The following is a 26,600-nucleotide window of genomic DNA, read 5'->3' on the forward strand; positions in this document are numbered from 1 at the left end:
AACAGTCAAACTCTGTTTAAAGAACAGCTACTTTAAAGGCAATTGAATTAAATAAGCAGTAAAGGAAAGCAAAGAGCTGGTCAAACTTTGGCCACACTAAGGGCCAGTGTATTAGATAAGTAGTGAAAAAACTCAAAACTTACAGCACCTGGTATTCCTAGGCAGTCTCCCATCCAAGTACTAACTAGGCCCAACTCTGCTTAGCTTCTGAGATCAGGCGAGATCAGGCGTGAACAGGGTGGTATGGCCGTAAGCGAAAGCTGCTGCAAAAGCCCCTATTTTAAGGTGAGGCACACTAAGTGCCATTATACTAGATAAGTAATGAATGAAATACAAAAAAAAAATACTTCAAAATGAGCTACATTAAAGATAAGAGCATTAGTTAAGTAGTTAAAAACAGTCAAACTCTGTTTAAAGAACAGCTACTTTAAAGGCAATTGAATTAAATAAGCAGTAAGGAAAGCAAAGAGCTGGTCAAACTTTGGCCACACTAAGGGCCAGTGTATTAGATAAGTAGTGAAAAAACTCAAAACTTACAGCACCTGGTATTCCTAGGCAGTCTCCCATCCAAGTACTAACTAGGCCCAACTCTCTTAGCTTCTGAGATCAGGCGAGATCAGGCGTGAACAGGGTGGTATGGCCGTAAGCGAAAGCTGCTGCAAAAAGCCCCCTATTTTAAGGTGAGGCACACTAAGTGCCATTATACTAGATAAGTAATGAATGAAATACAAAAAAAAATACTTCAAAATGAGCTACATTAAAGATAAGAGCATTAGTTAAGTAGTTAAAAACAGTCAAACTCTGTTTAAAGAACAGCTACTTTAAAGGCAATTGAATTAAATAAGCAGTAAGGGAAAGCAAAGAGCTGGTCAAACTTTGGCCACACTAAGGGCCAGTGTATTAGATAAGTAGTGAAAAAACTCAAAACTTACAGCACCTGGTATTCCTAGGCAGTCTCCCATCCAAGTACTAACTAGGCCCAACTCTGCTTAGCTTCTGAGATCAGGCGAGATCAGGCGTGAACAGGGTGGTATGGCCGTAAGCGAAAGCTGCTGCAAAAAGCCCCTATTTTAAGGTGAGGCACACTAAGTGCCATTATACTAGATAAGTAATGAATGAAATAAAAAAAATACTTCAAAATGAGCTACATTAAAGATAAGAGCATTAGTTAAGTAGTTAAAAACAGTCAAACTCTGTTTAAAGAACAGCTACTTTAAAGGCAATTGAATTAAATAAGCAGTAAAGGAAAGCAAAGAGCTGGTCAAACTTTGGCCACACTAAGGGCCAGTGTATTAGATAAGTAGTGAAAAAACTCAAAAACTTACAGCACCTGGTATTCCTAGGCAGTCTCCCATCCAAGTACTAACTAGGCCCAACTCTGTAGCTTCTGAGATCAGGCGAGATCAGGCGTGAACAGGGTGGTATGGCCGTAAGCGAAAGCTGCTGCAAAAAGCCCCTATTTTAAGGTGAGGCACACTAAGTGCCATTATACTAGATAAGTAATGAATGAAATACAAAAAAATACTTCAAAATGAGCTACATTAAAGATAAGAGCATTAGTTAAGTAGTTAAAAACAGTCAAACTCTGTTTAAAGAACAGCTACTTTAAAGGCAATTGAATTAAATAAGCAGTAAGGAAAGCAAAGAGCTGGTCAAACTTTGGCCACACTAAGGGCCAGTGTATTAGATAAGTAGTGAAAAAACTCAAAACTTACAGCACCTGGTATTCCTAGGCAGTCTCCCATCCAAGTACTAACTAGGCCCAACTCTGCTTAGCTTCTGAGATCAGGCGAGATCAGGCGTGAACAGGGTGGTATGGCCGTAAGCGAAAGCTGCTGCAAAAAGCCCCTATTTTAAGGTGAGGCACACTAAGTGCCATTATACTAGATAGTAATGAATGAAATACAAAAAAAAAAATACTTCAAAATGAGCTACATTAAAGATAAGAGCATTAGTTAAGTAGTTAAAAACAGTCAAACTCTGTTTAAAGAACAGCTACTTTAAAGGCAATTGAATTAAATAAGCAGTAAGGGAAAGCAAAGAGCTGGTCAAACTTTGGCCACACTAAGAGACCAGTGTATTAGATAAGTAGTGAAAAAACTCAAAACTTACAGCACCTGGTATTCCTAGGCAGTCTCCCATCCAAGTACTAACTAGGCCCAACTCTGCTTAGCTTCTGAGATCAGGCGAGATCAGGCGTGAACAGGGTGGTATGGCCGTAAGCGAAAGCTGCTGCAAAAAGCCCCTATTTTAAGGTGAGGCACACTAAGTGCCATTATACTAGATAAGTAATGAATGAAATAAAAAAAAATACTTCAAAATGAGCTACATTAAAGATAAGAGCATTAGTTAAGTAGTTAAAAACAGTCAAACTCTGTTTAAAGAACAGCTACTTTAAAGGCAATTGAATTAAATAAGCAGTAAGGAAAGCAAAGAGCTGGTCAAACTTTGGCCACACTAAGGGCCAGTGTATTAGATAAGTAGTGAAAAAACTCAAAACTTACAGCACCTGGTATTCCTAGGCAGTCTCCCATCCAAGTACTAACTAGGCCCAACTCTGTAGCTTCTGAGATCAGGCGAGATCAGGCGTGAACAGGGTGGTATGGCCGTAAGCGAAAGCTGCTGCAAAAAGCCCCTATTTTAAGGTGAGGCACACTAAGTGCCATTATACTAGATAAGTAATGAATGAAATACAAAAAAATACTTCAAAATGAGCTACATTAAAGATAAGAGCATTAGTTAAGTAGTTAAAAACAGTCAAACTCTGTTTAAAGAACAGCTACTTTAAAGGCAATTGAATTAAATAAGCAGTAAAGGAAAGCAAAGAGCTGGTCAAACTTTGGCCACACTAAGGGCCAGTGTATTAGATAAGTAGTGAAAAAACTCAAAAACTTACAGCACCTGGTATTCCTAGGCAGTCTCCCATCCAAGTACTAACTAGGCCCAACTCTCTTAGCTTCTGAGATCAGGCGAGATCAGGCGTGAACAGGGTGGTATGGCCGTAAGCGAAAGCTGCTGCAAAAAGCCCTATTTTAAGGTGAGGCACACTAAGTGCCATTATACTAGATAAGTAATGAATGAAATACAAAAAAAAAAATACTTCAAAATGAGCTACATTAAAGATAAGAGCATTAGTTAAGTAGTTAAAAACAGTCAAACTCTGTTTAAAGAACAGCTACTTTAAAGGCAATTGAATTAAATAAGCAGTAAGGAAAGCAAAGAGCTGGTCAAACTTTGGCCACACTAAGGGCCAGTGTATTAGATAAGTAGTGAAAAAACTCAAAACTTACAGCACCTGGTATTCCTAGGCAGTCTCCCATCCAAGTACTAACTAGGCCCAACTCTGCTTAGCTTCTGAGATCAGGCGAGATCAGGCGTGAACAGGGTGGTATGGCCGTAGCGAAAGCTGCTGCAAAAAGCCCCTATTTTAAGGTGAGGCACACTAAGTGCCATTATACTAGATAAGTAATGAATGAAATACAAAAAAATACTTCAAAATGAGCTACATTAAAGATAAGAGCATTAGTTAAGTAGTTAAAAACAGTCAAACTCTGTTTAAAGAACAGCTACTTTAAAGGCAATTGAATTAAATAAGCAGTAAGGGAAAGCAAAGAGCTGGTCAAACTTTGGCCACACTAAGGGCCAGTGTATTAGATAAGTAGTGAAAAAACTCAAAAACTTACAGCACCTGGTATTCCTAGGCAGTCTCCCATCCAAGTACTAACTAGGCCCAACTCTGCTTAGCTTCTGAGATCAGACGAGATCAGGCGTGAACAGGGTGGTATGGCCGTAAGCGAAAGCTGCTGCAAAAAGCCCCCTATTTTAAGGTGAGGCACACTAAGTGCCATTATACTAGATAAGTAATGAATGAAATACAAAAAAAAAATACTTCAAAATGAGCTACATTAAAGATAAGAGCATTAGTTAAGTAGTTAAAAACAGTCAAACTCTGTTTAAAGAACAGCTACTTTAAAGGCAATTGAATTAAATAAGCAGTAAGGGAAAGCAAAGAGCTGGTCAAACTTTGGCCACACTAAGGGCCAGTGTATTAGATAAGTAGTGAAAAAACTCAAAAACTTACAGCACCTGGTATTCCTAGGCAGTCTCCCATCCAAGTACTAACTAGGCCCAACTCTGCTTAGCTTCTGAGATCAGACGAGATCAGGCGTGAACAGGGTGGTATGGCCGTAAGCGAAAGCTGCTGCAAAAGCCCCTATTTTAAGGTGAGGCACACTAAGTGCCATTATACTAGATAAGTAATGAATGAAATACAAAAAAATACTTCAAAATGAGCTACATTAAAGATAAGAGCATTAGTTAAGTAGTTAAAAACAGTCAAACTCTGTTTAAAGAACAGCTACTTTAAAGGCAATTGAATTAAATAAGCAGTAAAGGAAAGCAAAGAGCTGGTCAAACTTTGGCCACACTAAAGTCCAGTGTATTAGATAAGTAGTGAAAAAACTCAAAAACTTACAGCACCTGGTATTCCTAGGCAGTCTCCCATCCAAGTACTAACTAGGCCCAACTCTGCTTAGCTTCTGAGATCAGGCGAGATCAGGCGTGAACAGGGTGGTATGGCCGTAGCGAAAGCTGCTGCAAAAAGCCCCTATTTTAAGGTGAGGCACACTAAGTGCCATTATACTAGATAAGTAATGAATGAAATACAAAAAAAAAAAAATACTTCAAAATGAGCTACATTAAAGATAAGAGCATTAGTTAAGTAGTTAAAAACAGTCAAACTCTGTTTAAAGAACAGCTACTTTAAAGGCAATTGAATTAAATAAGCAGTAAGGAAAGCAAAGAGCTGGTCAAACTTTGGCCACACTAAGGGCCAGTGTATTAGATAAGTAGTGAAAAAACTCAAAACTTACAGCACCTGGTATTCCTAGGCAGTCTCCCATCCAAGTACTAACTAGGCCCAACTCTGTAGCTTCTGAGATCAGGCGAGATCAGGCGTGAACAGGGTGGTATGGCGTAAGCGAAAGCTGCTGCAAAAAGCCCCTATTTTAAGGTGAGGCACACTAAGTGCCATTATACTAGATAAGTAATGAATGAAATACAAAAAAAAAATACTTCAAAATGAGCTACATTAAAGATAAGAGCATTAGTTAAGTAGTTAAAAACAGTCAAACTCTGTTTAAAGAACAGCTACTTTAAAGGCAATTGAATTAAATAAGCAGTAAGGAAAGCAAAGAGCTGGTCAAACTTTGGCCACACTAAGGGCCAGTGTATTAGATAAGTAGTGAAAAAACTCAAAACTTACAGCACCTGGTATTCCTAGGCAGTCTCCCATCCAAGTACTAACTAGGCCCAACTCTGCTTAGCTTCTGAGATCAGACGAGATCAGGCGTGAACAGGGTGATATGGCCGTAAGTAAAGCTGCTGCAAAAAGCCCTATTTTTAAGGTGAGGCACACTAAGTGCCATTATACTAGATAAGTAATGAATGAAATACAAAAAAAAATACTTCAAAATGAGCTACATTAAAGATAAGAGCATTAGTTAAGTAGTTAAAAACAGTCAAACTCTGTTTAAAGAACAGCTACTTTAAAGGCAATTGAATTAAATAAGCAGTAAGGGAAAGCAAAGAGCTGGTCAAACTTTGGCCACACTAAGGGCCAGTGTATTAGATAAGTAGTGAAAAAACTCAAAACTTACAGCACCTGGTATTCCTAGGCAGTCTCCCATCCAAGTACTAACTAGGCCCAACTCTGCTTAGCTTCTGAGATCAGGCGAGATCAGGCGTGAACAGGGTGGTATGGCCGTAAGCGAAAGCTGCTGCAAAAAGCCCCTATTTTAAGGTGAGGCACACTAAGTGCCATTATACTAGATAAGTAATGAATGAAATACAAAAAAATACTTCAAAATGAGCTACATTAAAGATAAGAGCATTAGTTAAGTAGTTAAAAACAGTCAAACTCTGTTTAAAGAACAGCTACTTTAAAGGCAATTGAATTAAATAAGCAGTAAGGAAAGCAAAAGAGCTGGTCAAACTTTGGCCACACTAAGGGCCAGTGTATTAGATAAGTAGTGAAAAAACTCAAAAACTTACAGCACCTGGTATTCCTAGGCAGTCTCCCATCCAAGTACTAACTAGGCCCAACTCTGCTAGCTTCTGAGATCAGGCGAGATCAGGCGTGAACAGGGTGGTATGGCCGTAAGCGAAAGCTGCTGCAAAAGCCCCTATTTTAAGGTGAGGCACACTAAGTGCCATTATACTAGATAAGTAATGAATGAAATACAAAAAAAAAAATACTTCAAAATGAGCTACATTAAAGATAAGAGCATTAGTTAAGTAGTTAAAAACAGTCAAACTCTGTTTAAAGAACAGCTACTTTAAAGGCAATTGAATTAAATAAGCAGTAAAGGAAAGCAAAGAGCTGGTCAAACTTTGGCCACACTAAGGGCCAGTGTATTAGATAAGTAGTGAAAAAACTCAAAAACTTACAGCACCTGGTATTCCTAGGCAGTCTCCCATCCAAGTACTAACTAGGCCCAACTCTGTAGCTTCTGAGATCAGGCGAGATCAGGCGTGAACAGGGTGGTATGGCCGTAGCGAAAGCTGCAAAAAGCCCCTATTTTAAGGTGAGGCACACTAAGTGCCATTATACTAGATAAGTAATGAATGAAATACAAAAAAATACTTCAAAATGAGCTACATTAAAGATAAGAGCATTAGTTAAGTAGTTAAAAACAGTCAAACTCTGTTTAAAGAACAGCTACTTTAAAGGCAATTGAATTAAATAAGCAGTAAGGAAAGCAAAGAGCTGGTCAAACTTTGGCCACACTAAGGGCCAGTGTATTAGATAAGTAGTGAAAAAACTCAAAAACTTACAGCACCTGGTATTCCTAGGCAGTCTCCCATCCAAGTACTAACTAGGCCCAACTCTGCTAGCTTCTGAGATCAGGCGAGATCAGGCGTGAACAGGGTGGTATGGCCGTAGCGAAAGCTGCTGCAAAAGCCCCTATTTTAAGGTGAGGCACACTAAGTGCCATTATACTAGATAAGTAATGAATGAAATACAAAAAAAAAAATACTTCAAAATGAGCTACATTAAAGATAAGAGCATTAGTTAAGTAGTTAAAAACAGTCAAACTCTGTTTAAAGAACAGCTACTTTAAAGGCAATTGAATTAAATAAGCAGTAAGGAAAGCAAAGAGCTGGTCAAACTTTGGCCACACTAAGGGCCAGTGTATTAGATAAGTAGTGAAAAAACTCAAAACTTACAGCACCTGGTATTCCTAGGCAGTCTCCCATCCAAGTACTAACTAGGCCCAACTCTGCTTAGCTTCTGAGATCAGGCGAGATCAGGCGTGAACAGGGTGGTATGGCCGTAAGCGAAAGCTGCTGCAAAAAGCCCCTATTTTAAGGTGAGGCACACTAAGTGCCATTATACTAGATAAGTAATGAATGAAATACAAAAAAAAAATACTTCAAAATGAGCTACATTAAAGATAAGAGCATTAGTTAAGTAGTTAAAAACAGTCAAACTCTGTTTAAAGAACAGCTACTTTAAAGGCAATTGAATTAAATAAGCAGTAAGGAAAGCAAAGAGCTGGTCAAACTTTGGCCACACTAAGAGGCCAGTGTATTAGATAAGTAGTGAAAAAACTCAAAACTTACAGCACCTGGTATTCCTAGGCAGTCTCCCATCCAAGTACTAACTAGGCCCAACTCTGTAGCTTCTGAGATCAGGCGAGATCAGGCGTGAACAGGGTGGTATGGCCGTAAGCGAAAGCTGCTGCAAAAAGCCCCCTATTTTAAGGTGAGGCACACTAAGTGCCATTATACTAGATAAGTAATGAATGAAATACAAAAAAAAATACTTCAAAATGAGCTACATTAAAGATAAGAGCATTAGTTAAGTAGTTAAAAACAGTCAAACTCTGTTTAAAGAACAGCTACTTTAAAGGCAATTGAATTAAATAAGCAGTAAGGAAAGCAAAAGAGCTGGTCAAACTTTGGCCACACTAAGGGCCAGTGTATTAGATAAGTAGTGAAAAAACTCAAAACTTACAGCACCTGGTATTCCTAGGCAGTCTCCCATCCAAGTACTAACTAGGCCCAACTCTGTAGCTTCTGAGATCAGGCGAGATCAGGCGTGAACAGGGTGGTATGGCCGTAAGTGAAAGCTGCTGCAAAAGCCCCTATTTTAAGGTGAGGCACACTAAGTGCCATTATACTAGATAAGTAATGAATGAAATACAAAAAAAATACTTCAAAATGAGCTACATTAAAGATAAGGCATTAGTTAAGTAGTTAAAAACAGTCAAACTCTGTTTAAAGAACAGCTACTTTAAAGGCAATTGAATTAAATAAGCAGTAAGGGAAAGCAAAGAGCTGGTCAAACTTTGGCCACACTAAGGGCCAGTGTATTAGATAAGTAGTGAAAAAACTCAAAAACTTACAGCACCTGGTATTCCTAGGCAGTCTCCCATCCAAGTACTAACTAGGCCCAACTCTGCTTAGCTTCTGAGATCAGGCGAGATCAGGCGTGAACAGGTGGTGGTATGGCCGTAGCGAAAGCTGCTGCAAAAAGCCCCTATTTTAAGGTGAGGCACACTAAGTGCCATTATACTAGATAAGTAATGAATGAAATACAAAAAAATACTTCAAAATGAGCTACATTAAAGATAAGAGCATTAGTTAAGTAGTTAAAAACAGTCAAACTCTGTTTAAAGAACAGCTACTTTAAAGGCAATTGAATTAAATAAGCAGTAAGGAAAAAAAGAGCTGGTCAAACTTTGGCCACACTAAGGGCCAGTGTATTAGATAAGTAGTGAAAAAACTCAAAACTTACAGCACCTGGTATTCCTAGGCAGTCTCCCATCCAGAAGTACTAACTGGGCGTGAACAGGGTGATATGGCCGTAGTGAAAGCTGCTGCAAAAAGCCCCTATTTTAAAGGTGAGGCACACTAAGTGCCATTATACTAGATAAGTAATGAATGAAATACAAAAAAAAATACTTCAAAATGAGCTACATTAAAGATAAGAGCATTAGTATACAGTGACCAAACCACCCACAATCCCAGCCACCTTACCACTGTCATCCACACTGTGAGAGGCAACCCGATAACCACACCCGGCTAAACAAAACACAATTAACAGTGGGCAATACAAGGTACAGGGACATAAAATCAACAACCAAACACATTCACTAGTACCTCAATCTCTACCACTCCGGATCTCACATTTACAAACAAAGATAATAAAGCGAAACAAAACAATATTTTAACCATAAAAGCAGTAACCATGCATCCCTAAAAAGGAAACAGTCTATTACAAACAGAAAAATCAAAAAGAATTAGAGACATTCATTAAATAAGATGCACTCACTTTCCAATTTAAAAATAAATAAAACCCTTTTTTCATTAAAACGTTAAATACCTTTCACATCCACTATTTCGACAAGATGGTCAGGCCACAGTCAGGCAATACTCCAGTCACACCACTAAAATAAAAAGTCAGATAATTTAATTAAAACAAAACACCTATAAACAAAATCAATATGACCAGACTTCTACCTACTATTAGTGGTACAGCATATTCTCAGTTCTCCATAGCGCTCCCATGATATTTGGCGGCAATGATTATCTGCGCTCATATCCCCAAAGTAACATCTACCACAACATCAATTCATTATGCAATCGATAAAACTAACAAAGTAGTAAGAATGCATCACTCAAATCTCCTTACCTACATGCCACTCTACATTTCCCGCCACCTTTCCCCAAAATCAGAAAAACGGAGAGTAAAAAGAACAAACACAACCTTACTACTTCCTTTTAAAGAGCCCTGGGGCTGCTGGGACTTGTAAGTGCCCAACCCATATCCATTACAATCTACCCCTTCAATTTAAATCGCCGTCCCGTCGATTACATTAGCCCCCTACAACCATGGGCGAAACACTACGGTGGGGTTATCATTGGACAACCCCATCATAAGAGGAGTAACGGACCATTTAACTGAGTTTCACTAATGCATACAGGCCTGGGGAGATGATATGGGTTTAGAATGGCATCCAGCTGCTACCCTTCTTATGCGCCTTACTACCGCTTCATGTTGTGAAGGAAGATGGGCTTCAACATCACCTACTGCAGTCAGGACGAATTGCTATCTTCCTGCAAAGATTGAGGTCTGGACCCGAAGTTGAGCTTTATCTTGAGTAGATACACTCCCAGGCATCAATGAAATCATTACCATGTCTTCATCTGCTTCTCTAGCAGTGTCTGATGATCAACTAAATTAGGGAGGCCAGGGTCATCTGGAGAGACATAGGCTGGGCGCGCAGTCGGAGCGATGAATGTTTCTGATCCATCACTCCATCTGCCGGTGCGACAGCATACACAGCTCCATGTCCATCTGAACATCGAATCACTTTATAAGGAGGTTGAATCCCATGCATCTTGGATCTTATTTCTACCCTTGAAGTTATGTGCTCTCGATACACCACCTGCCCCTCACTTAACTTTTCATGTCGCACCTGAAGATCATTTAGTCGAGCTCGGTATTCTGTAGCATACTGAAGGCGTTCTCGAGCCTTAGTAAATATTCTTTCCAAATTATTTTGTGGTCCACAACCCACTCCGCATCACTCTGGACATGACTATCCAGTCCCAGCAGAAAGTCAACAGGCAAATGGGGCTCTTGTCGAACATGAGGACATAAAGGCGTACCCAGTAGACTGGTGTTCTGTGGTATTATATGCAAAAACCACCTGAGCAAGATGATCTGGCCAATGGCGTTTTCCTCTGGAGGTAATGTGCGCAGCAAATCATGCATTGTTCTATTAAAAGCGTTCACATTGACCATTCCCTTGAAGTCGATAAGAGGGGTGGTGCGAGTTTTGAAATAGCATACAATCTGCATAATTCTTGAATCAGCTTACTTTCAAAGCACCGCCCCTGATCTGAATGAAGTTGTCGTGGTACTCCAAATAAAGTAAAACCAACGTTCCACTAAAACCGTGCCACTGTTGCTGCTGTTTGGTCTTTAGTTGGGATAGCTTGTGTGAACTTAGAAAATACATCAGTTAACACCAATACATTTTCAAGTCCATTTGGCGCAGAGTTCCAACAATGTAAAATCCACGGCCAAAATGTCTAGCGGTCTTTCTGCTGTCAGGTGTCCCATAAAGCTACGTGCTTTTAGTGCACTTTCCACTTTAGCTAGGGTGCAGCGCTGGCATTTCTTACACCATTCCTCAATGAACTTAAACATACTCGGCCAATAACACAGAGTTCTCACTAAACTTGCTGTCCGCTCAATTCCTTGATGGCCATGATCATCATGCAAGCTTGTGAGGACCCTTTCCCTGAGGACAGCTGGTAAAACAACCTGAATCTCTCTGTGTTCATCCTGGGGACAGAATCTCCCGATACAGCACCCCCTCCATCTTCACCAGCTTCCCCCACTGCCGCACCAATTCAAGCACCGCTGGTGACTCTACCGCTCTCTCCTGAGCATCTGGGGTCTTTGACGATCCCAATACACAGGAATCGCCCAATAACCGGGTCAGCCTCTAGCAGGGCACCAAGATTTTCTCTAGGTTGTTCAGGGAAAACCGAAATTGTTTCACTGACCATTACATGCTGACTGTCATGAACACATTGATGCACCTCCTTCGGCATTGCAGTAGTCATAGCCAGTTCTGCCACAGGCGCAATATTTTTTTTCTAGAAAAGGGCATCCCAGCGTTAACATTGGGCGTCAGGTTTGTATTTTATTTCCAAATCCAAAATCTGCCAACTGATTAGCCCAACGCTGCTCCAATGCTCCCAACCGCCCAGTTTGCAAATGGCTAAGAGGATTATTATCTGTATATACCAAACATTTCTGACCCAACAGGTACTCTCTGAACTTTTCTGCAGCCCATTTCAGGGCCAAAAACTCCAGCTTCATTGAGCTATAGTTCTGCATGTTTCGTTCAGGCAGTCGTAATCCTTCTTGCTTCCGGCTTACTGCGACTGTTGGACGCTCTTGCTTACTGCTCCAGCGCTTTGCTTCTTTTTATCTACTTTTATCTACTTTTTTTCTGATTTTACTAAGTTTTAACTTCAGCATATAGCACAGTGCTCAAACAACACATATTTGGCAAAAACTTTCGGGATTGCAATAATAGCTACTCACGAGAAGAACTAGTTATCTGCCTCCGCTGCTAGCAGCTTACATTCGGACACGGAGAAAACACAGCTTCCTATCTTCAACAAACAAGCAAGAAAATGCCTCTTCTGGAATCTACTTGCTGCACACAAACTGCCACAGACTGCTACAAAGGATTGTGGCTCTTGAAACAAGTTACTTGCTGGACTCCCAAAACAAGCAGATCACACAGCAGATCATCACGGACCCCCTCAGCCCACAGCCGGTGAAGTCCTGTGAATCGAATCAATCTCGACAGTATATAAATGTAGCGAATCAAGCTAAAGCTGATCAACACACAAATCAGTGGCAAAGACAGGGAGCCGAGACCCAAAGGCACTCGAGACACCAGACTGTCACGAGTATCTCCATGTGCCGCTGTGGCATCATCTACCCCAGACATAGCCATGAGAAGGCTTGGAAAAACTGGTATTTACCACCCCTGTACAGCTCGAGAACAGATTTGAATTTTTAGATTTGGGTGAGAATCCCGAAAGTGACTGAGCAGGAGTCATATCAGCCAGTAGCTAACACACGCTACTGAAACAGCGCTCAGGTCGAGACAGACAGCGGCGTTCAGATCACAGAACAGCGAGCCTAGAACTCTGATAGTCGGAGACTCCCATTATCCAGAAGCGTCAGGAGCAGAACGACAACTACATGCTGCTTTCCTCAAGCGACCGTCTCTGATGTAAACAATGGACTTCAGAACGTTCTAATGAAGCACAAGACTGCAAAGACGAGTCATCATCCATGTGGGAAGAATGACATTAAGTAAGGAGCAATCAGAACTCCTGAAGAGGGACTTCAGTGAACTTATCGAAACACTTCAAAGGTTGAAGTCAGTCGTTCATCAGTGGACCACTCCCAGCAAGAGGAACAAACATGTTTTCCACGGTTGCTTGGACTGAATACTTGGCTACAAGAACCTGCAGTCAAAAGGAGTCAACTTCATCGACAACTTCAATCTATTCTGGGGACACAGACAACTGTTTAAACTGGATGGCCTTCACCCAAACAAACTTGGTGAGAGTGTTAAAGGACAACATCTATTTTTCACTCCGTCATCCATCAGCAGAGTCTGCCCAGTCCACTCAACATGAATGGCACACACACACACCTGGACAAAGTATGGATGACGACAGGACTTCATATCAGCCTCAGAGTCATCATCTGAGTCAAACACATCCACAAGGACACTGAGAAAACACCACAGAGCCACAACAAGCACTGTTTGTGGACACTATCATGAGTTGAGCCCTGCCCGCAGAGCCCATCACAGACACAATGTGACGCACAACAACGGCTCAGGACTCAGAGCCGAGGGCGACTCTCTGGTAATCAGCCAGGAAGCCAGGACAGCATAATTCTGCCACGGAGCACCAATGCTCTGTTTACCAGAGACATTATCCCCTCTCAAGCATCGCCGCCTCAGCCTCACAAAAAATGGAGAACTGGTGGCTAAACCAGACTCTCCCCACTCCTTTGCTCACTGAAGGCCCAGTTATCAACTACAAAAGCCGGCGGGCACCACCGCCTCCAAGGCCACTGCCAGCCCAGCTCACCCCTCCTCCAGCGAGAGCTCTTCCCGTACGCTCGACAAGCAGCAGGCCATCCCTCCTCCATCTGCAGCTGGTAAAGCAAAACAACTGATAACAGCTCTCAGTGATGTGTTTGGGTCCCGCAACTACAGCAAAAACTTTCAGGATGTTTAGAAAACCAGCGGGGAACCCAGTGTGTCTCTCACTATCTCAGTCTTATTACAGGATAGAAAGTCTAAGGCCTTTTCCAGGCGTACAGCTGACAAATCTAATCTGCGGCCCATTAGACAACAAACTCAGACTTCTATAGAAACAAAAAGTACTACCATCAAGCTAGCATTATTAAATGTTCGATCACTAAAAACAAATCCATTTGTGATCAGCCATTTAATAATTACAAACAATCTGGATTTTATGTTTCTAAATGAAACATGGCTTGAAGAAAGCTGCAGTGCAACAGTGCTCAATGAAACAGCCCTCCCAACTTCACTTATATGAATGTTTGCAGAGTTGACAAGAGGGGGTGGGGTTACTGCTCTCTTTAAAAGATGTCTTTCAGTGCAGACAAGTGTCATTTGGTCAGTACTTGTCATTTGAATATCTAGGGGATTGTGTTGAAAGGTGCTCACGCATCCTGTTTATCATTATTTACAGGCCTCAAAATATTCTCAGCCTTTGTTGAAGAGTTCACAGAATTGTTATCAATGATTTGTTCAGAATTTGACTGTTTTGTGATTGCAGGGATTTTAATATCCACATAGAAAATGCAGAAATCAAAACTACAAAAGAATTTGTAACCGTTTTAAACACTTTTGAAGCTGATTCAGCATGTGCATGGACCTACACATCACCATGGGCACACGCTAGATTTACTCATTAGTAAGGGTTTACAGCTTTTAGTCCATTGTTATCAAGGATGTAGCACTGTCTGATCACTTCTGTATTTTCTTTGATATATTGATCTCTGCTACCACTGAATCCAGATCTGTCACTGTATCAGAAAGAGATGCATTAATGAGAACACAAGTGTGCTATTTATGAAGGCTGTTTCTTCAATGCCAAGCATTTCTGCCCGACTGCGTTGATCTTCTCCTGGAGTCCTTTGACTCAAAAGTTAAGAATGTCATGGATGATATTGCACCTGTGAAAGTCAGTAAGAAGACTGGCAGACAAAGTCATGTTGGAGAAAATCAACAGCAGTGCAGATCATGAAAACACCAATGCAGAAAGGCTGAGCGGACGTGGCAGAAGACAAAACTTGAAATCCACTATGGCATCTATAAGACAGCCTGCATGCTTTTAATGTGGAATTAGCCACACAGCACGACAGGCGTTTTCTCTCAAACCTTATAAATAAGTAACCTGAACAACACCGCACTCTTTTTACTCACGGTTGAGAGACTGACAAACCCCCAAGTCAGATTCCCAGTGAAATGCTTTCAGACAACAAATGCAATGAGTTTGCCTCATTCTTTTCTGAAGATCGAAAATATCAGAAAGGCAATTAAAACATCAGATGATGTAGAGAATATATCAGATTCAACCACAATCTCAAAAGGAGTCACTATGTGTGATTTCTTGAAACAGTGATATAAAACTTTGGAGGAAGTAGTACAGCACCTAAAATCCTCAACCTGCTGTCTTGACACACTCCCACATCTTTTCTCAAAGCGTGTTTGACTGTTTAAAGCTGACATCTTAGAAGTGGTGAGACATCACTTCTTTCCTGGGTTTCGTAACGCCCTGAAAACTGCGGTTTATTAAGCCCCTCTGAAAGAGAAATCTTGATAACAGTATGTTGAGTAACTATGGGCCGATATCAAATCTTCGATTACTGGTGCGTAGGCAAGATCATTGAAAAGGTAGTTCTGAATCAGCTGAACAGCTACTTGAACTCAAATGGTTATCTGGATCATTTTCAATCTGGTTTCAGACCGCACCACAACACAGAGACAGCGTTAGTTAAGATAATAAATGATATTCGCCTAAACTCTGATTCTGGTAAAATATCAGTGCTGGTACTACTAGATCTTAGTGCTGCGTTTGACACTGTCGATCATAACATTCTTCTAGACAGACTGAAGAAACTGGGTCAGGCTTTCTGGAATAGCTCTAAACTGGTTCAGGTCATGTTTTAGAGGAGGGAGTTATTGTGTGAGTATAGGAGAGCATAGGTCTACAAGTGGGCGTCCATGACATGTGGGGAGTCCACAAGAGCTCAGGTCTTGCGCCCGCTCTTGTTTAGCCTGTATATGCTACCACTAAGTCAAATAATGAGAAAGAATCAAATTGCCTATCACACAGCTATGCTGACGACACCATGAATCTACCTAGCCTTATCACCCAAATGACTACAGCCCCATTGACTCACTCTGCCAATGCATTGATGGAAATCAACAGTTGGATGTGCCAAAATTTTCTTCAGTTAAACAAAGGAGAAAACTGAGGGTCATTGCATTTAGAAATAAAGATGGGGATTCCTGAGAGTGAATGCATGCACCTTAACTCAAGGGTCAAACAACCAAAAGGCAAGTCAAGAATCTTGGTGTGATTCCATAAACCTTAATTTCCAGCTGTCATGTCAAAGCAGTGACTAAATCAGCGTCACCACTATCACCTAAAAATATTGCAAGAATAAGATGCTTTGTGTGCCAAAACAAGACCTGGAGAAACTAGTCCATGCCTTCCATCACCAGCAGGGTGGACTATTGTAATGGTCTCCTCACTGGCCTTCCCAAAAAGACCATCAGACTGGCACAAGCTCATCCAGACAGCTACTGCCAGGATCTGACTCGAACAGAAAATCAAATTTTATCACACAGTCCCCTCAGGTCCTTGCACTGCCCCAGTGACATTTTAGAATTGATTTTAAAACACTTTTACTCGTTTATAAATCACTCAATGGACTAGAGACCTAAATACATTGCAGAGATATGATCACTATTTATACACCCAACAGACCACTCCAGATCACTAGGATCAAGTCAGTTAGAAATACCAAGGTTCACACCAAACAATGAGAATCTGCTTTTAGTTATTATGCTGCTCAGCATCTGGAGACCAGCTTCCTGAAGAGATCAGATGTGCTGAAACATTAGTCACTTTTAAATCCAGACTCAAAACTCATCTGTTTAGTTGTGCATTTAGAATGAGCACTGTACAGTCTTTTGTCGAACTGTATACTCTACTTTGCTTCTTTTATTTTAAACTGTTTTAAATCAATCTCTTTTGCTTTTAATTCAATTTATCTTAAATCAGTGTTTTTATTTTATTTTAATTTCTTTTATTGTTATTTAAATCTTACAATTATTTTATTTCCTCTTTTGTAAGCACTTTGAATTACCATTGTGTATGAAATGTACTATATAAATAAACTTGCCGACACTTGCACCTTGCCTTACTTGCAAATGCCACTGGTCGACATTTTGCCTCCATCACTCTTAGAGACAAAATAAGCACCCAGACCTTGGTGGCTTGCATCAATGTCCAAAATAAAAAGATTTACTAAAATCAGCATAAGCCAGGACTGGGTATTAGTCAACGTAGATTTAAGGGCCTGGAAAGCATTTTCCTGAAGTCAGTCCATTTCGTCCTAAATTAATCTTGGTTCGTTTATTCTTCTGTCCCGGATCATGTATCGCTACTAATGTATATTCAGGGGCAGCCAATCTATGAAAAAATTTTAACAAACCAGCGATAATAACGCAAAACCAAGAAAAGATTGAAGTTCTTGAAGATTTTGCGGCTGGATTTCCTGCTACTGCTATTTTCTCTGGATCTGTACTGGCCCCTGTAGCAGAGACCACATGCCCCAAATATAGCGCTTCTGCGCAGCGAAAGAAACTACATTTGCTCAGTTTTATCTTTAAGTTCTGTTGTCTCAAGCTGATCAGCACCAGCACCCAATCATTGAAAGGTGTTGCTTAACTTTGTTGTGAAAAACAATCCACATCATCATCCAAATAAAGTAATAAAGTTTGGAAACTCTGATCTCAAAAATTCGCTCCATCAATCTTTGAAAAGTACTTGGAGGCATTGCACAATCCAAATGACATCCTATTAAACTCAAAGAGCCCAAATGGAGTGCAAAAAGCGGTCTTAAATCGATCCCTTTCAGCAACGCTGAGTACCTGGTTATATCCACTTGCCAAATCCCAAAGTTGAAAACCACTTAGCTCCAGTTAAGGCATCCAATGATTCCTGCGATCCTTGGTAAGGAGATAGGCATCTTCTGAGTTCTTGCATTAAGCTGGCGGTAATCTATACACATTCTTAAAAGATCCATCTTTCTTCTTCACCAAAACAATTGGTGAGGCATCTCTGAACTACCTCTCTCCCTAATAAATGACTGTCCAACAGCCTGTCTAATATGTGCCTTCACTTCTCAGACTGACTGGGCGGAATTCTCGATGATGGCTGGCGCGCTGGTATATCATCTATTAGGGAATTTGATGATCAATTAAATTTGAACAACCCAAATCACCATCATGCTTAGCGAAAGCGTCTGAATATTTAATCAACAATCTTCTAACTTCCTCCCCCTCAGCATCTTTAAGCCCAGGAATTCTAACCCTGCAAATCAATTACTGGACTCTGATGTAATAGTTTGACAATGGACAATCACTGCTTTGAAGATTCCTGTGATAAATCTTTCTTGAAAAGATGTCTTGATTAGATTTTATAATTTCTGCAATAATTAAGCTACCCAATCCTAATTCTTGGCGAGCAAATATAAAGGTTCCATACCAACATTAACCTACTGGTACATAGACACACACCTTGCGTACACTGCAACAAGGCAGGTGAGTGTAGCCCAGCAGGCAGGCCCCACCCTCTGGACCCTGAGGTTCTAAAAAAACTACTTTGCCACTTTGTATAATCTTTGAACCACCGCAAGCAGGTACTAACCTCATCGTTCCAGCTGGAATCTGGACAGGTTGGCAGGACTGGACTCTCACATAACCAACAAATCAGGGACGGGGACTCCTCAAGCATGGTGACACTGCAGACAAGAGCATCTCTCAGCCCTATCTGCCTGCCTGACCTGAGGGACTGAAAATAGTGCTGGGCCATTATAACCATAAGTCATTATAACATTGTCATAGTACATTCATACCCAAGAGGCCTGGGTAAATTGCCTTCTTCTGATGGAACAGTGTTATCAACCGGATCTTTCACAACAAAATACCTTGCCTTGGAAGAGTTTGCCCCAACACAATCACATCTATTTCAAATAACCCACATATGGTATTTGCAGAGACCATTAGCTGCCTTTAATTGAAGCCAACTACATTTTTTTAGAGCATCCACCCTCAATTGTGAAAATGTTTCTCAAAAATGACTCTGTTATAGTAGTTACCATTGAACCAGTGTCCAGTAAACATGAGATCTCAACCCCCATTACATGATCCACAATGAGCATTTACCCACAAGGCCTTTAAAATAGTAGAGACACACAGGGTTTGTTTGGCTTCACTGCTTCTCACGATCTGACTCCAAGATTGGGAGAGGGCTACACTATCAGGTTCCCCAACAGAAGTCTCATTGTGCCTTTTGCCTGAGGTGATCTAGAATTTGACTCAACAGGCCAGGATGATAGAGCAATATCTGGCAATATGCCCAACTCTATTACAAGCGAAGGCATCAGTGTGAAGGATTCTGCCTAGTCAGAGGAACAACTAGTGGATCATTCCTCTGAGACATAAAACTATCAAAGCAGCTGGGTAAGGTCATTTATTTTGTACTTGTTGTTGTTTAACATCTCCCTTAACCTCTGTAGAATCTGGAATCTGTAGAATCCTGGAACCTAACCTTGGGCTCCATATCAATAACCTACCATGAGTGGCGTTACACCATGACTGAAGAATATAAGGCAGTTGTTTCCTTATTTCCCCTCTTCCACCCACCTAAAGGCTTCACGTCGAGACCTCCAGCAATGTAGGAGATGGTTCTCTCCCTCACAAATCTTTTTAGCTCTGCCTTCAGCATTACATCTTGAACATATTCAACAAACTGGTCGTGAAGCACTTTTGTCCAAAGTAGGAGCGCTGCCTGGGTTCCGTTAAGAAGTGCATCCATCAATGACTTAAGAGCATGAGAAAAATTCGGTAAGTGATTAGCTTTCTTTTTGTTTTAGCTCATGTAGAAACCTCTGTTGTAATTGCACAAATGTCAATCTCCCCCATACAAAATCTTTTAATGCTTCAAAAACAGCTTCTGGATTTTCCTGATGGCTGAAGATTGGAGTTTATCTCCATTCTGGCGCTCCTCCCAGATGATCAAGCAGAAACACCCCCTTTTCCTTATCAGACCAGCCCTACCCTCGATACACACCTTAGCCTCCTCAATCCAATCCTCAATATTCAAGTTGGAGTCCACCTTTCCATCAAATCATGGGCACTTCCTCTCTGAGGCACAAAAGTACCTATTAAAAGACACTGGAGATGAGGCATTAATTACAGAAGGGTGAGGTTGGTTAGAGACACTGCTGCCGCGAGAGGAAGCTCTCTCTCAGCTCCTCATTTGTGTACGCAGTTCCGTACTTGCTCACCAAGTCTATTAGTTCTTGCTCCATATCTGACTGACAAATTATTTAGGAAACAATTCAGACATGAATAAAATCCATAGTCCATGAACCAGAGTCTCACGATGATACTCGTCTTCATACTGCAGTTTCCGATTACTAACAAACAAAAAAAAGAAATACAAAAAACCCAATAAAGCAACACCTCAACCACTTCGAAAAAAAACAAAAACAGACCCTGCAAACCTCGCCAGGTGTGGTATGATGACCAATTACTGTGTCAATAACCAAAAGAAGGGGCCATGAGGTGACTTTAAAGATCAAATGCATTTTATTAAAGACAAGTCAAACATGTTAAAACATCTTACATACCCTTTTGGATGTAGAAATGCCCACAAAATAAGAAAAAAGAAATAAAGAAAACTGGCCTAGGTGGCGGCATGGGTTGCCTAGGAAAGCGAAAAGAAGGCCTAGAAGCCAAAGTGTTCTCACAGCAGCCAAGCTCACAGCAATCCCCACCTGCAAACCTACAGAAGAAACAGAAATACAGTGACCAAACCACACACAATCCCAGCCACCTTACCACTGTCATCCACGCAGAGAGGCAGGCGATAACCACCGCCGGCTAAACAAAACACAATTAACAGTGGGCAGCTACAAGTGCACGGACATAAAATCAACAACCAAACACATTCACTAGTACCTCAATCTCTACCACTCCGGATCTCCCACATTTACAAACAAAGATAATAAAGAAACAGAAACAAAACAATATTTTAACCATAAACTAAGCGATAACCATGCATCCCTAAAGGAAACAGTCTATTAGATTAAATAAGCAGTAAGGGAAAAGCAAGAGCTGGTCAAACTTTGGCCACACTAAGGCCAGTGTATTAGATAAGTAGTGAAAAAACTCAAAAACTTACAGCACCTGGTATTCCTAGGCAGTCTCCCATCCAAGTACTAACTAGGCCCAACTCTGCTTAGCTTCTGAGATCAGGCGAGATCAGGCGTGAACAGGGTGGTATGGCCGTAAGCGAAAGCTGCTGCAAAAAGCCCTATTTTAAGGTGAGGCACACTAAGTGCCATTATACTAGATAAGTAATGAATGAAATACAAAAAAAAAATACTTCAAAATGAGCTACATTAAAGATAAGAGCATTAGTTAAGTAGTTAAAAACAGTCAAACTCTGTTTAAAGAACAGCTACTTTAAAGGCAATTGAATTAAATAAGCAGTAAGGGAAAGCAAAAAGAGCTGGTCAAACTTTGGCCACACTAAGGGCCAGTGTATTAGATAAGTAGTGTGAAAAAACTCAAAAACTTACAGCACCTGGTATTCCTAGGCAGTCTCCCATCCAAGTACTAACTAGGCCCAACTCTGCTTAGCTTCTGAGATCAGGCGAGATCAGGCGTGAACAGGGTGGTATGGCCGTGGCGAAAGCTGCTGCAAAAAGCCCCTATTTTAAGGTGAGGCACACTAAGTGCCATTATACTAGATAAGTAATGAATGAAATACAAAAAAATACTTCAAAATGAGCTACATTAAAGATAAGAGCATTAGTTAAGTAGTTAAAAACAGTCAAACTCTGTTTAAAGAACAGCTACTTTAAAGGCAATTGAATTAAATAAGCAGTAAGGGAAAGCAAAGAGCTGGTCAAACTTTGGCCACACTAAGGGCCAGTGTATTAGATAAGTAGTGAAAAAACTCAAAAACTTACAGCACCTGGTATTCCTAGGCAGTCTCCCATCCAAGTACTAACTAGGCCCAACTCTGCTTAGCTTCTGAGATCAGGCGAGATCAGGCGTGAACAGGGTGGGTATGGCCGTAAGCGAAAGCTGCTGCAAAAAGCCCCTATTTTAAGGTGAGGCACACTAAGTGCCATTATACTAGATAAGTAATGAATGAAATACAAAAAAATACTTCAAAATGAGCTACATTAAAGATAAGAGCATTAGTTAAGTAGTTAAAAACAGTCAAACTCTGTTTAAGAACAGCTACTTTAAAGGCAATTGAATTAAATAAGCAGTAAGGAAAGCAAAGAGCTGGTCAAACTTTGGCCACACTAAGGAGACCAGTGTATTAGATAAGTAGTGAAAAAACTCAAAACTTACAGCACCTGGTATTCCTAGGCAGTCTCCCATCCAAGTACTAACTAGGCCCAACTCTGCTTAGCTTCTGAGATCAGGCGAGATCAGGCGTGAACAGGGTGGTATGGCCGTAAGCAAAAGCTGCTGCAAAAAGCCCCTATTTTAAGGTGAGGCACACTAAGTGCCATTATACTAGATAAGTAATGAATGAAATACAAAAAAAAATACTTCAAAATGAGCTACATTAAAGATAAGAGCATTAGTTAAGTAGTTAAAAACAGTCAAACTCTGTTTAAAGAACAGCTACTTTAAAGGCAATTGAATTAAATAAGCAGTAAGGGAAAGCAAAGAGCTGGTCAAACTTTGGCCACACTAAGGGCCAGTGTATTAGATAAGTAGTGAAAAAACTCAAAAACTTACAGCACCTGGTATTCCTAGGCAGTCTCCCATCCAAGTACTAACTAGGCCCAACTCTGTAGCTTCTGAGATCAGACGAGATCAGGCGTGAACAGGGTGGTATGGCCGTAAGCGAAAGCTGCTGCAAAAAGCCCCCTATTTTAAGGTGAGGCACACTAAGTGCCATTATACTAGATAAGTAATGAATGAAATACAAAAAAAAAATACTTCAAAATGAGCTACATTAAAGATAAGAGCATTAGTTAAGTAGTTAAAAACAGTCAAACTCTGTTTAAAGAACAGCTACTTTAAAGGCAATTGAATTAAATAAGCAGTAAAGGAAAGCAAAGAGCTGGTCAAACTTTGGCCACACTAAGGGCCAGTGTATTAGATAAGTAGTGAAAAAACTCAAAAACTTACAGCACCTGGTATTCCTAGGCAGTCTCCCATCCAAGTACTAACTAGGCCCAACTCTGCTTAGCTTCTGAGATCAGACGAGATCAGGCGTGAACAGGGTGGTATGGCCGTAGTAGCTGCTGCAAAAAGCCCCTATTTTAAGGTGAGGCACACTAAGTGCCATTATACTAGATAAGTAATGAATGAAATACAAAAAAATACTTCAAAATGAGCTACATTAAAGATAAGAGCATTAGTTAAGTAGTTAAAAACAGTCAAACTCTGTTTAAAGAACAGCTACTTTAAAGGCAATTGAATTAAATAAGCAGTAAAGGAAAGCAAAGAGCTGGTCAAACTTTGGCCACACTAAGGGCCAGTGTATTAGATAAGTAGTGAAAAAACTCAAAAACTTACAGCACCTGGTATTCCTAGGCAGTCTCCCATCCAAGTACTAACTAGGCCCAACTCTGCTTAGCTTCTGAGATCAGGCGAGATCAGGCGTGAACAGGGTGGTATGGCCGTGTGGCGAAAGCTGCTGCAAAAAGCCCCTATTTTTAAGGTGAGGCACACTAAGTGCCATTATACTAGATAAGTAATGAATGAAATACAAAAAAATACTTCAAAATGAGCTACATTAAAGATAAGAGCATTAGTTAAGTAGTTAAAAACAGTCAAACTCTGTTTAAAGAACAGCTACTTTAAAGGCAATTGAATTAAATAAGCAGTAAGGAAAGCAAAGAGCTGGTCAAACTTTGGCCACACTAAGGGCCAGTGTATTAGATAAGTAGTGAAAAAACTCAAAAACTTACAGCACCTGGTATTCCTAGGCAGTCTCCCATCCAAGTACTAACTAGGCCCAACTCTGCTTAGCTTCTGAGATCAGGCGAGATCAGGCGTGAACAGGTGTGGTATGGCCGTAAGCGAAAGCTGCTGCAAAAAGCCCCCTATTTTAAGGTGAGGCACACTAAGTGCCATTATACTAGATAAGTAATGAATGAAATACAAAAAAAATACTTCAAAATGAGCTACATTAAAGATAAGAGCATTAGTTAAGTAGTTAAAAACAGTCAAACTCTGTTTAAAGAACAGCTACTTTAAAGGCAATTGAATTAAATAAGCAGTAAAGGAAAGCAAAGAGCTGGTCAAACTTTGGCCACACTAAGGGCCAGTGTATTAGATAAGTAGTGAAAAAACTCAAAAACTTACAGCACCTGGTATTCCTAGGCAGTCTCCCATCCAAGTACTAACTAGGCCCAACTCTGCTTAGCTTCTGAGATCAGACGAGATCAGGCGTGAACAGGGTGGTATGGCCGTAAGCGAAAGCTGCTGCAAAAGCCCCTATTTTAAGGTGAGGCACACTAAGTGCCATTATACTAGATAAGTAATGAATGAAATACAAAAAATACTTCAAAATGAGCTACATTAAAGATAAGAGCATTAGTTAAGTAGTTAAAAACAGTCAAACTCTGTTTAAAGAACAGCTACTTTAAAGGCAATTGAATTAAATAAGCAGTAAAGGAAAGCAAAGAGCTGGTCAAACTTTGGCCACACTAAAGGCCAGTGTATTAGATAAGTAGTGAAAAAACTCAAAACTTACAGCACCTGGTATTCCTAGGCAGTCTCCCATCCAAGTACTAACTAGGCCCAACTCTGCTTAGCTTCTGAGATCAGGCGAGATCAGGCGTGAACAGGGTGTATGGCCGTAAGCGCGAAAGCTGCTGCAAAAAGCCCCTATTTTAAGGTGAGGCACACTAAGTGCCATTATACTAGATAAGTAATGAATGAAATACAAAAAAATACTTCAAAATGAGCTACATTAAAGATAAGAGCATTAGTTAAGTAGTTAAAAACAGTCAAACTCTGTTTAAAGAACAGCTACTTTAAAGGCAATTGAATTAAATAAGCAGTAAGGAAAGCAAAGAGCTGGTCAAACTTTGGCCACACTAAAGGCCAGTGTATTAGATAAGTAGTGAAAAAACTCAAAAACTTACAGCACCTGGTATTCCTAGGCAGTCTCCCATCCAAGTACTAACTAGGCCCAACTCTGCTTAGCTTCTGAGATCAGGCGAGATCAGGCGTGAACAGGGTGGTATGGCCGTAAGCGAAAGCTGCTGCAAAAAGCCCCTATTTTAAGGTGAGGCACACTAAGTGCCATTATACTAGATAAGTAATGAATGAAATACAAAAAAATACTTCAAAATGAGCTACATTAAAGATAAGAGCATTAGTTAAGTAGTTAAAAACAGTCAAACTCTGTTTAAAGAACAGCTACTTTAAAGGCAATTGAATTAAATAAGCAGTAAGGGGAAAGCAAAGAGCTGGTCAAACTTTGGCCACACTAAGGGCCAGTGTATTAGATAAGTAGTGAAAAAACTCAAAAACTTACAGCACCTGGTATTCCTAGGCAGTCTCCCATCCAAGTACTAACTAGGCCCAACTCTGCTTAGCTTCTGAGATCAGGCGAGATCAGGCGTGAACAGGGTGGTATGGCCGTAGCGAAAGCTGCTGCAAAAAGCCCCTATTTTAAGGTGAGGCACACTAAGTGCCATTATACTAGATAAGTAATGAATGAAATACAAAAAAATACTTCAAAATGAGCTACATTAAAGATAAGAGCATTAGTTAAGTAGTTAAAAACAGTCAAACTCTGTTTAAAGAACAGCTACTTTAAAGGCAATTGAATTAAATAAGCAGTAAGGAAAGCAAAGAGCTGGTCAAACTTTGGCCACACTAAGGGCCAGTGTATTAGATATAAGTAGTGAAAAAACTCAAAAACTTACAGCACCTGGTATTCCTAGGCAGTCTCCCATCCAAGTACTAACTAGGCCCAACTCTGTAGCTTCTGAGATCAGGCGAGATCAGGCGTGAACAGGGTGGTATGGCCGTAAGCGAAAGCTGCTGCTGCAAAAAGCCCCTATTTTAAGGTGAGGCACACTAAGTGCCATTATACTAGATAAGTAATGAATGAAATACAAAAAAATACTTCAAAATGAGCTACACATTAAAGATAAGAGCATTAGTTAAGTAGTTAAAAACAGTCAAACTCTGTTTAAGAACAGCTACTTTAAAGGCAATTGAATTAAATAAGCAGTAAGGAAAGCAAAGAGCTGGTCAAACTTTGGCCACACTAAGGGCCAGTGTATTAGATAAGTAGTGAAAAAACTCAAAAACTTACAGCACCTGGTATTCCTAGGCAGTCTCCCATCCAAGTACTAACTAGGCCCAACTCTGCTTAGCTTCTGAGATCAGGCGAGATCAGGCGTGAACAGGGTGGTATGGCCGTAAGCGAAAGCTGCTGCAAAAAGCCCCTATTTTAAGGTGAGGCACACTAAGTGCCATTATACTAGATAAGTAATGAATGAAATACAAAAAAATACTTCAAAATGAGCTACATTAAAGATAAGAGCATTAGTTAAGTAGTTAAAAACAGTCAAACTCTGTTTAAGAACAGCTACGTAGTGAAAAAACTCAAAAACTTACAGCACCTGGTATTCCTAGGCAGTCTCCCATCAA

At 40.4% G+C, this 26,600-nt stretch overlaps 4 non-coding genes and 32 pseudogenes across 4 annotated transcripts; all 36 read right to left on the reverse strand.

The window, feature by feature from the left end:
* Window positions 1-136: 136 nt before the first annotated feature.
* LOC122336597 lies at window positions 137-255 on the reverse strand (annotated as a pseudogene).
* A 275-nt stretch (window positions 256-530) lies between these two features.
* On the reverse strand, window positions 531-648 carry LOC122336656 (annotated as a pseudogene).
* Window positions 649-925: 277 nt separating this feature from the next.
* LOC122336598 lies at window positions 926-1,044 on the reverse strand (annotated as a pseudogene).
* A 274-nt stretch (window positions 1,045-1,318) lies between these two features.
* On the reverse strand, window positions 1,319-1,435 carry LOC122336684 (annotated as a pseudogene).
* A 273-nt stretch (window positions 1,436-1,708) lies between these two features.
* Window positions 1,709-1,827, reverse strand: LOC122336599 (annotated as a pseudogene).
* Window positions 1,828-2,105: 278 nt separating this feature from the next.
* LOC122336600 lies at window positions 2,106-2,224 on the reverse strand (annotated as a pseudogene).
* A 273-nt stretch (window positions 2,225-2,497) lies between these two features.
* Window positions 2,498-2,614, reverse strand: LOC122336685 (annotated as a pseudogene).
* A 275-nt stretch (window positions 2,615-2,889) lies between these two features.
* LOC122336657 lies at window positions 2,890-3,007 on the reverse strand (annotated as a pseudogene).
* A 276-nt stretch (window positions 3,008-3,283) lies between these two features.
* On the reverse strand, window positions 3,284-3,402 carry LOC122336646 (annotated as a pseudogene).
* Window positions 3,403-3,676: 274 nt separating this feature from the next.
* LOC122336724 lies at window positions 3,677-3,795 on the reverse strand. The gene has a single exon (XR_006249359.1). It is a non-coding gene; the product is annotated as a 5S ribosomal RNA (ribosomal RNA).
* Window positions 3,796-4,074: 279 nt separating this feature from the next.
* On the reverse strand, window positions 4,075-4,193 carry LOC122336726. Its single transcript, XR_006249360.1, has one exon. It is a non-coding gene; the product is annotated as a 5S ribosomal RNA (ribosomal RNA).
* Window positions 4,194-4,467: 274 nt separating this feature from the next.
* On the reverse strand, window positions 4,468-4,586 carry LOC122336647 (annotated as a pseudogene).
* A 278-nt stretch (window positions 4,587-4,864) lies between these two features.
* Window positions 4,865-4,980, reverse strand: LOC122336720 (annotated as a pseudogene).
* Window positions 4,981-5,256: 276 nt separating this feature from the next.
* On the reverse strand, window positions 5,257-5,375 carry LOC122336728. Its single transcript, XR_006249362.1, has one exon. It is a non-coding gene; the product is annotated as a 5S ribosomal RNA (ribosomal RNA).
* A 275-nt stretch (window positions 5,376-5,650) lies between these two features.
* Window positions 5,651-5,769, reverse strand: LOC122336601 (annotated as a pseudogene).
* A 275-nt stretch (window positions 5,770-6,044) lies between these two features.
* Window positions 6,045-6,162, reverse strand: LOC122336652 (annotated as a pseudogene).
* Window positions 6,163-6,440: 278 nt separating this feature from the next.
* On the reverse strand, window positions 6,441-6,557 carry LOC122336718 (annotated as a pseudogene).
* Window positions 6,558-6,827: 270 nt separating this feature from the next.
* On the reverse strand, window positions 6,828-6,945 carry LOC122336711 (annotated as a pseudogene).
* Window positions 6,946-7,220: 275 nt separating this feature from the next.
* Window positions 7,221-7,339, reverse strand: LOC122336603 (annotated as a pseudogene).
* A 277-nt stretch (window positions 7,340-7,616) lies between these two features.
* LOC122336686 lies at window positions 7,617-7,733 on the reverse strand (annotated as a pseudogene).
* A 277-nt stretch (window positions 7,734-8,010) lies between these two features.
* On the reverse strand, window positions 8,011-8,127 carry LOC122336650 (annotated as a pseudogene).
* A 274-nt stretch (window positions 8,128-8,401) lies between these two features.
* On the reverse strand, window positions 8,402-8,522 carry LOC122336710 (annotated as a pseudogene).
* Window positions 8,523-21,125: 12,603 nt separating this feature from the next.
* Window positions 21,126-21,244, reverse strand: LOC122336604 (annotated as a pseudogene).
* Window positions 21,245-21,525: 281 nt separating this feature from the next.
* LOC122336693 lies at window positions 21,526-21,644 on the reverse strand (annotated as a pseudogene).
* A 274-nt stretch (window positions 21,645-21,918) lies between these two features.
* LOC122336627 lies at window positions 21,919-22,038 on the reverse strand (annotated as a pseudogene).
* Window positions 22,039-22,312: 274 nt separating this feature from the next.
* On the reverse strand, window positions 22,313-22,431 carry LOC122336605 (annotated as a pseudogene).
* Window positions 22,432-22,708: 277 nt separating this feature from the next.
* Window positions 22,709-22,825, reverse strand: LOC122336635 (annotated as a pseudogene).
* A 279-nt stretch (window positions 22,826-23,104) lies between these two features.
* On the reverse strand, window positions 23,105-23,223 carry LOC122336622 (annotated as a pseudogene).
* A 271-nt stretch (window positions 23,224-23,494) lies between these two features.
* LOC122336638 lies at window positions 23,495-23,613 on the reverse strand (annotated as a pseudogene).
* A 276-nt stretch (window positions 23,614-23,889) lies between these two features.
* LOC122336632 lies at window positions 23,890-24,009 on the reverse strand (annotated as a pseudogene).
* Window positions 24,010-24,286: 277 nt separating this feature from the next.
* Window positions 24,287-24,405, reverse strand: LOC122336727. The gene has a single exon (XR_006249361.1). It is a non-coding gene; the product is annotated as a 5S ribosomal RNA (ribosomal RNA).
* A 272-nt stretch (window positions 24,406-24,677) lies between these two features.
* Window positions 24,678-24,795, reverse strand: LOC122336653 (annotated as a pseudogene).
* Window positions 24,796-25,071: 276 nt separating this feature from the next.
* LOC122336606 lies at window positions 25,072-25,190 on the reverse strand (annotated as a pseudogene).
* A 276-nt stretch (window positions 25,191-25,466) lies between these two features.
* On the reverse strand, window positions 25,467-25,585 carry LOC122336648 (annotated as a pseudogene).
* A 275-nt stretch (window positions 25,586-25,860) lies between these two features.
* Window positions 25,861-25,977, reverse strand: LOC122336687 (annotated as a pseudogene).
* A 278-nt stretch (window positions 25,978-26,255) lies between these two features.
* On the reverse strand, window positions 26,256-26,374 carry LOC122336607 (annotated as a pseudogene).
* Window positions 26,375-26,600: the final 226 nt, after the last annotated feature.

This window comes from Puntigrus tetrazona, unplaced genomic scaffold (genome assembly GCF_018831695.1).
Source record: "Puntigrus tetrazona isolate hp1 unplaced genomic scaffold, ASM1883169v1 S000000966, whole genome shotgun sequence".
In the NCBI taxonomy this organism is placed as follows: domain Eukaryota; kingdom Metazoa; phylum Chordata; class Actinopteri; order Cypriniformes; family Cyprinidae; genus Puntigrus; species Puntigrus tetrazona.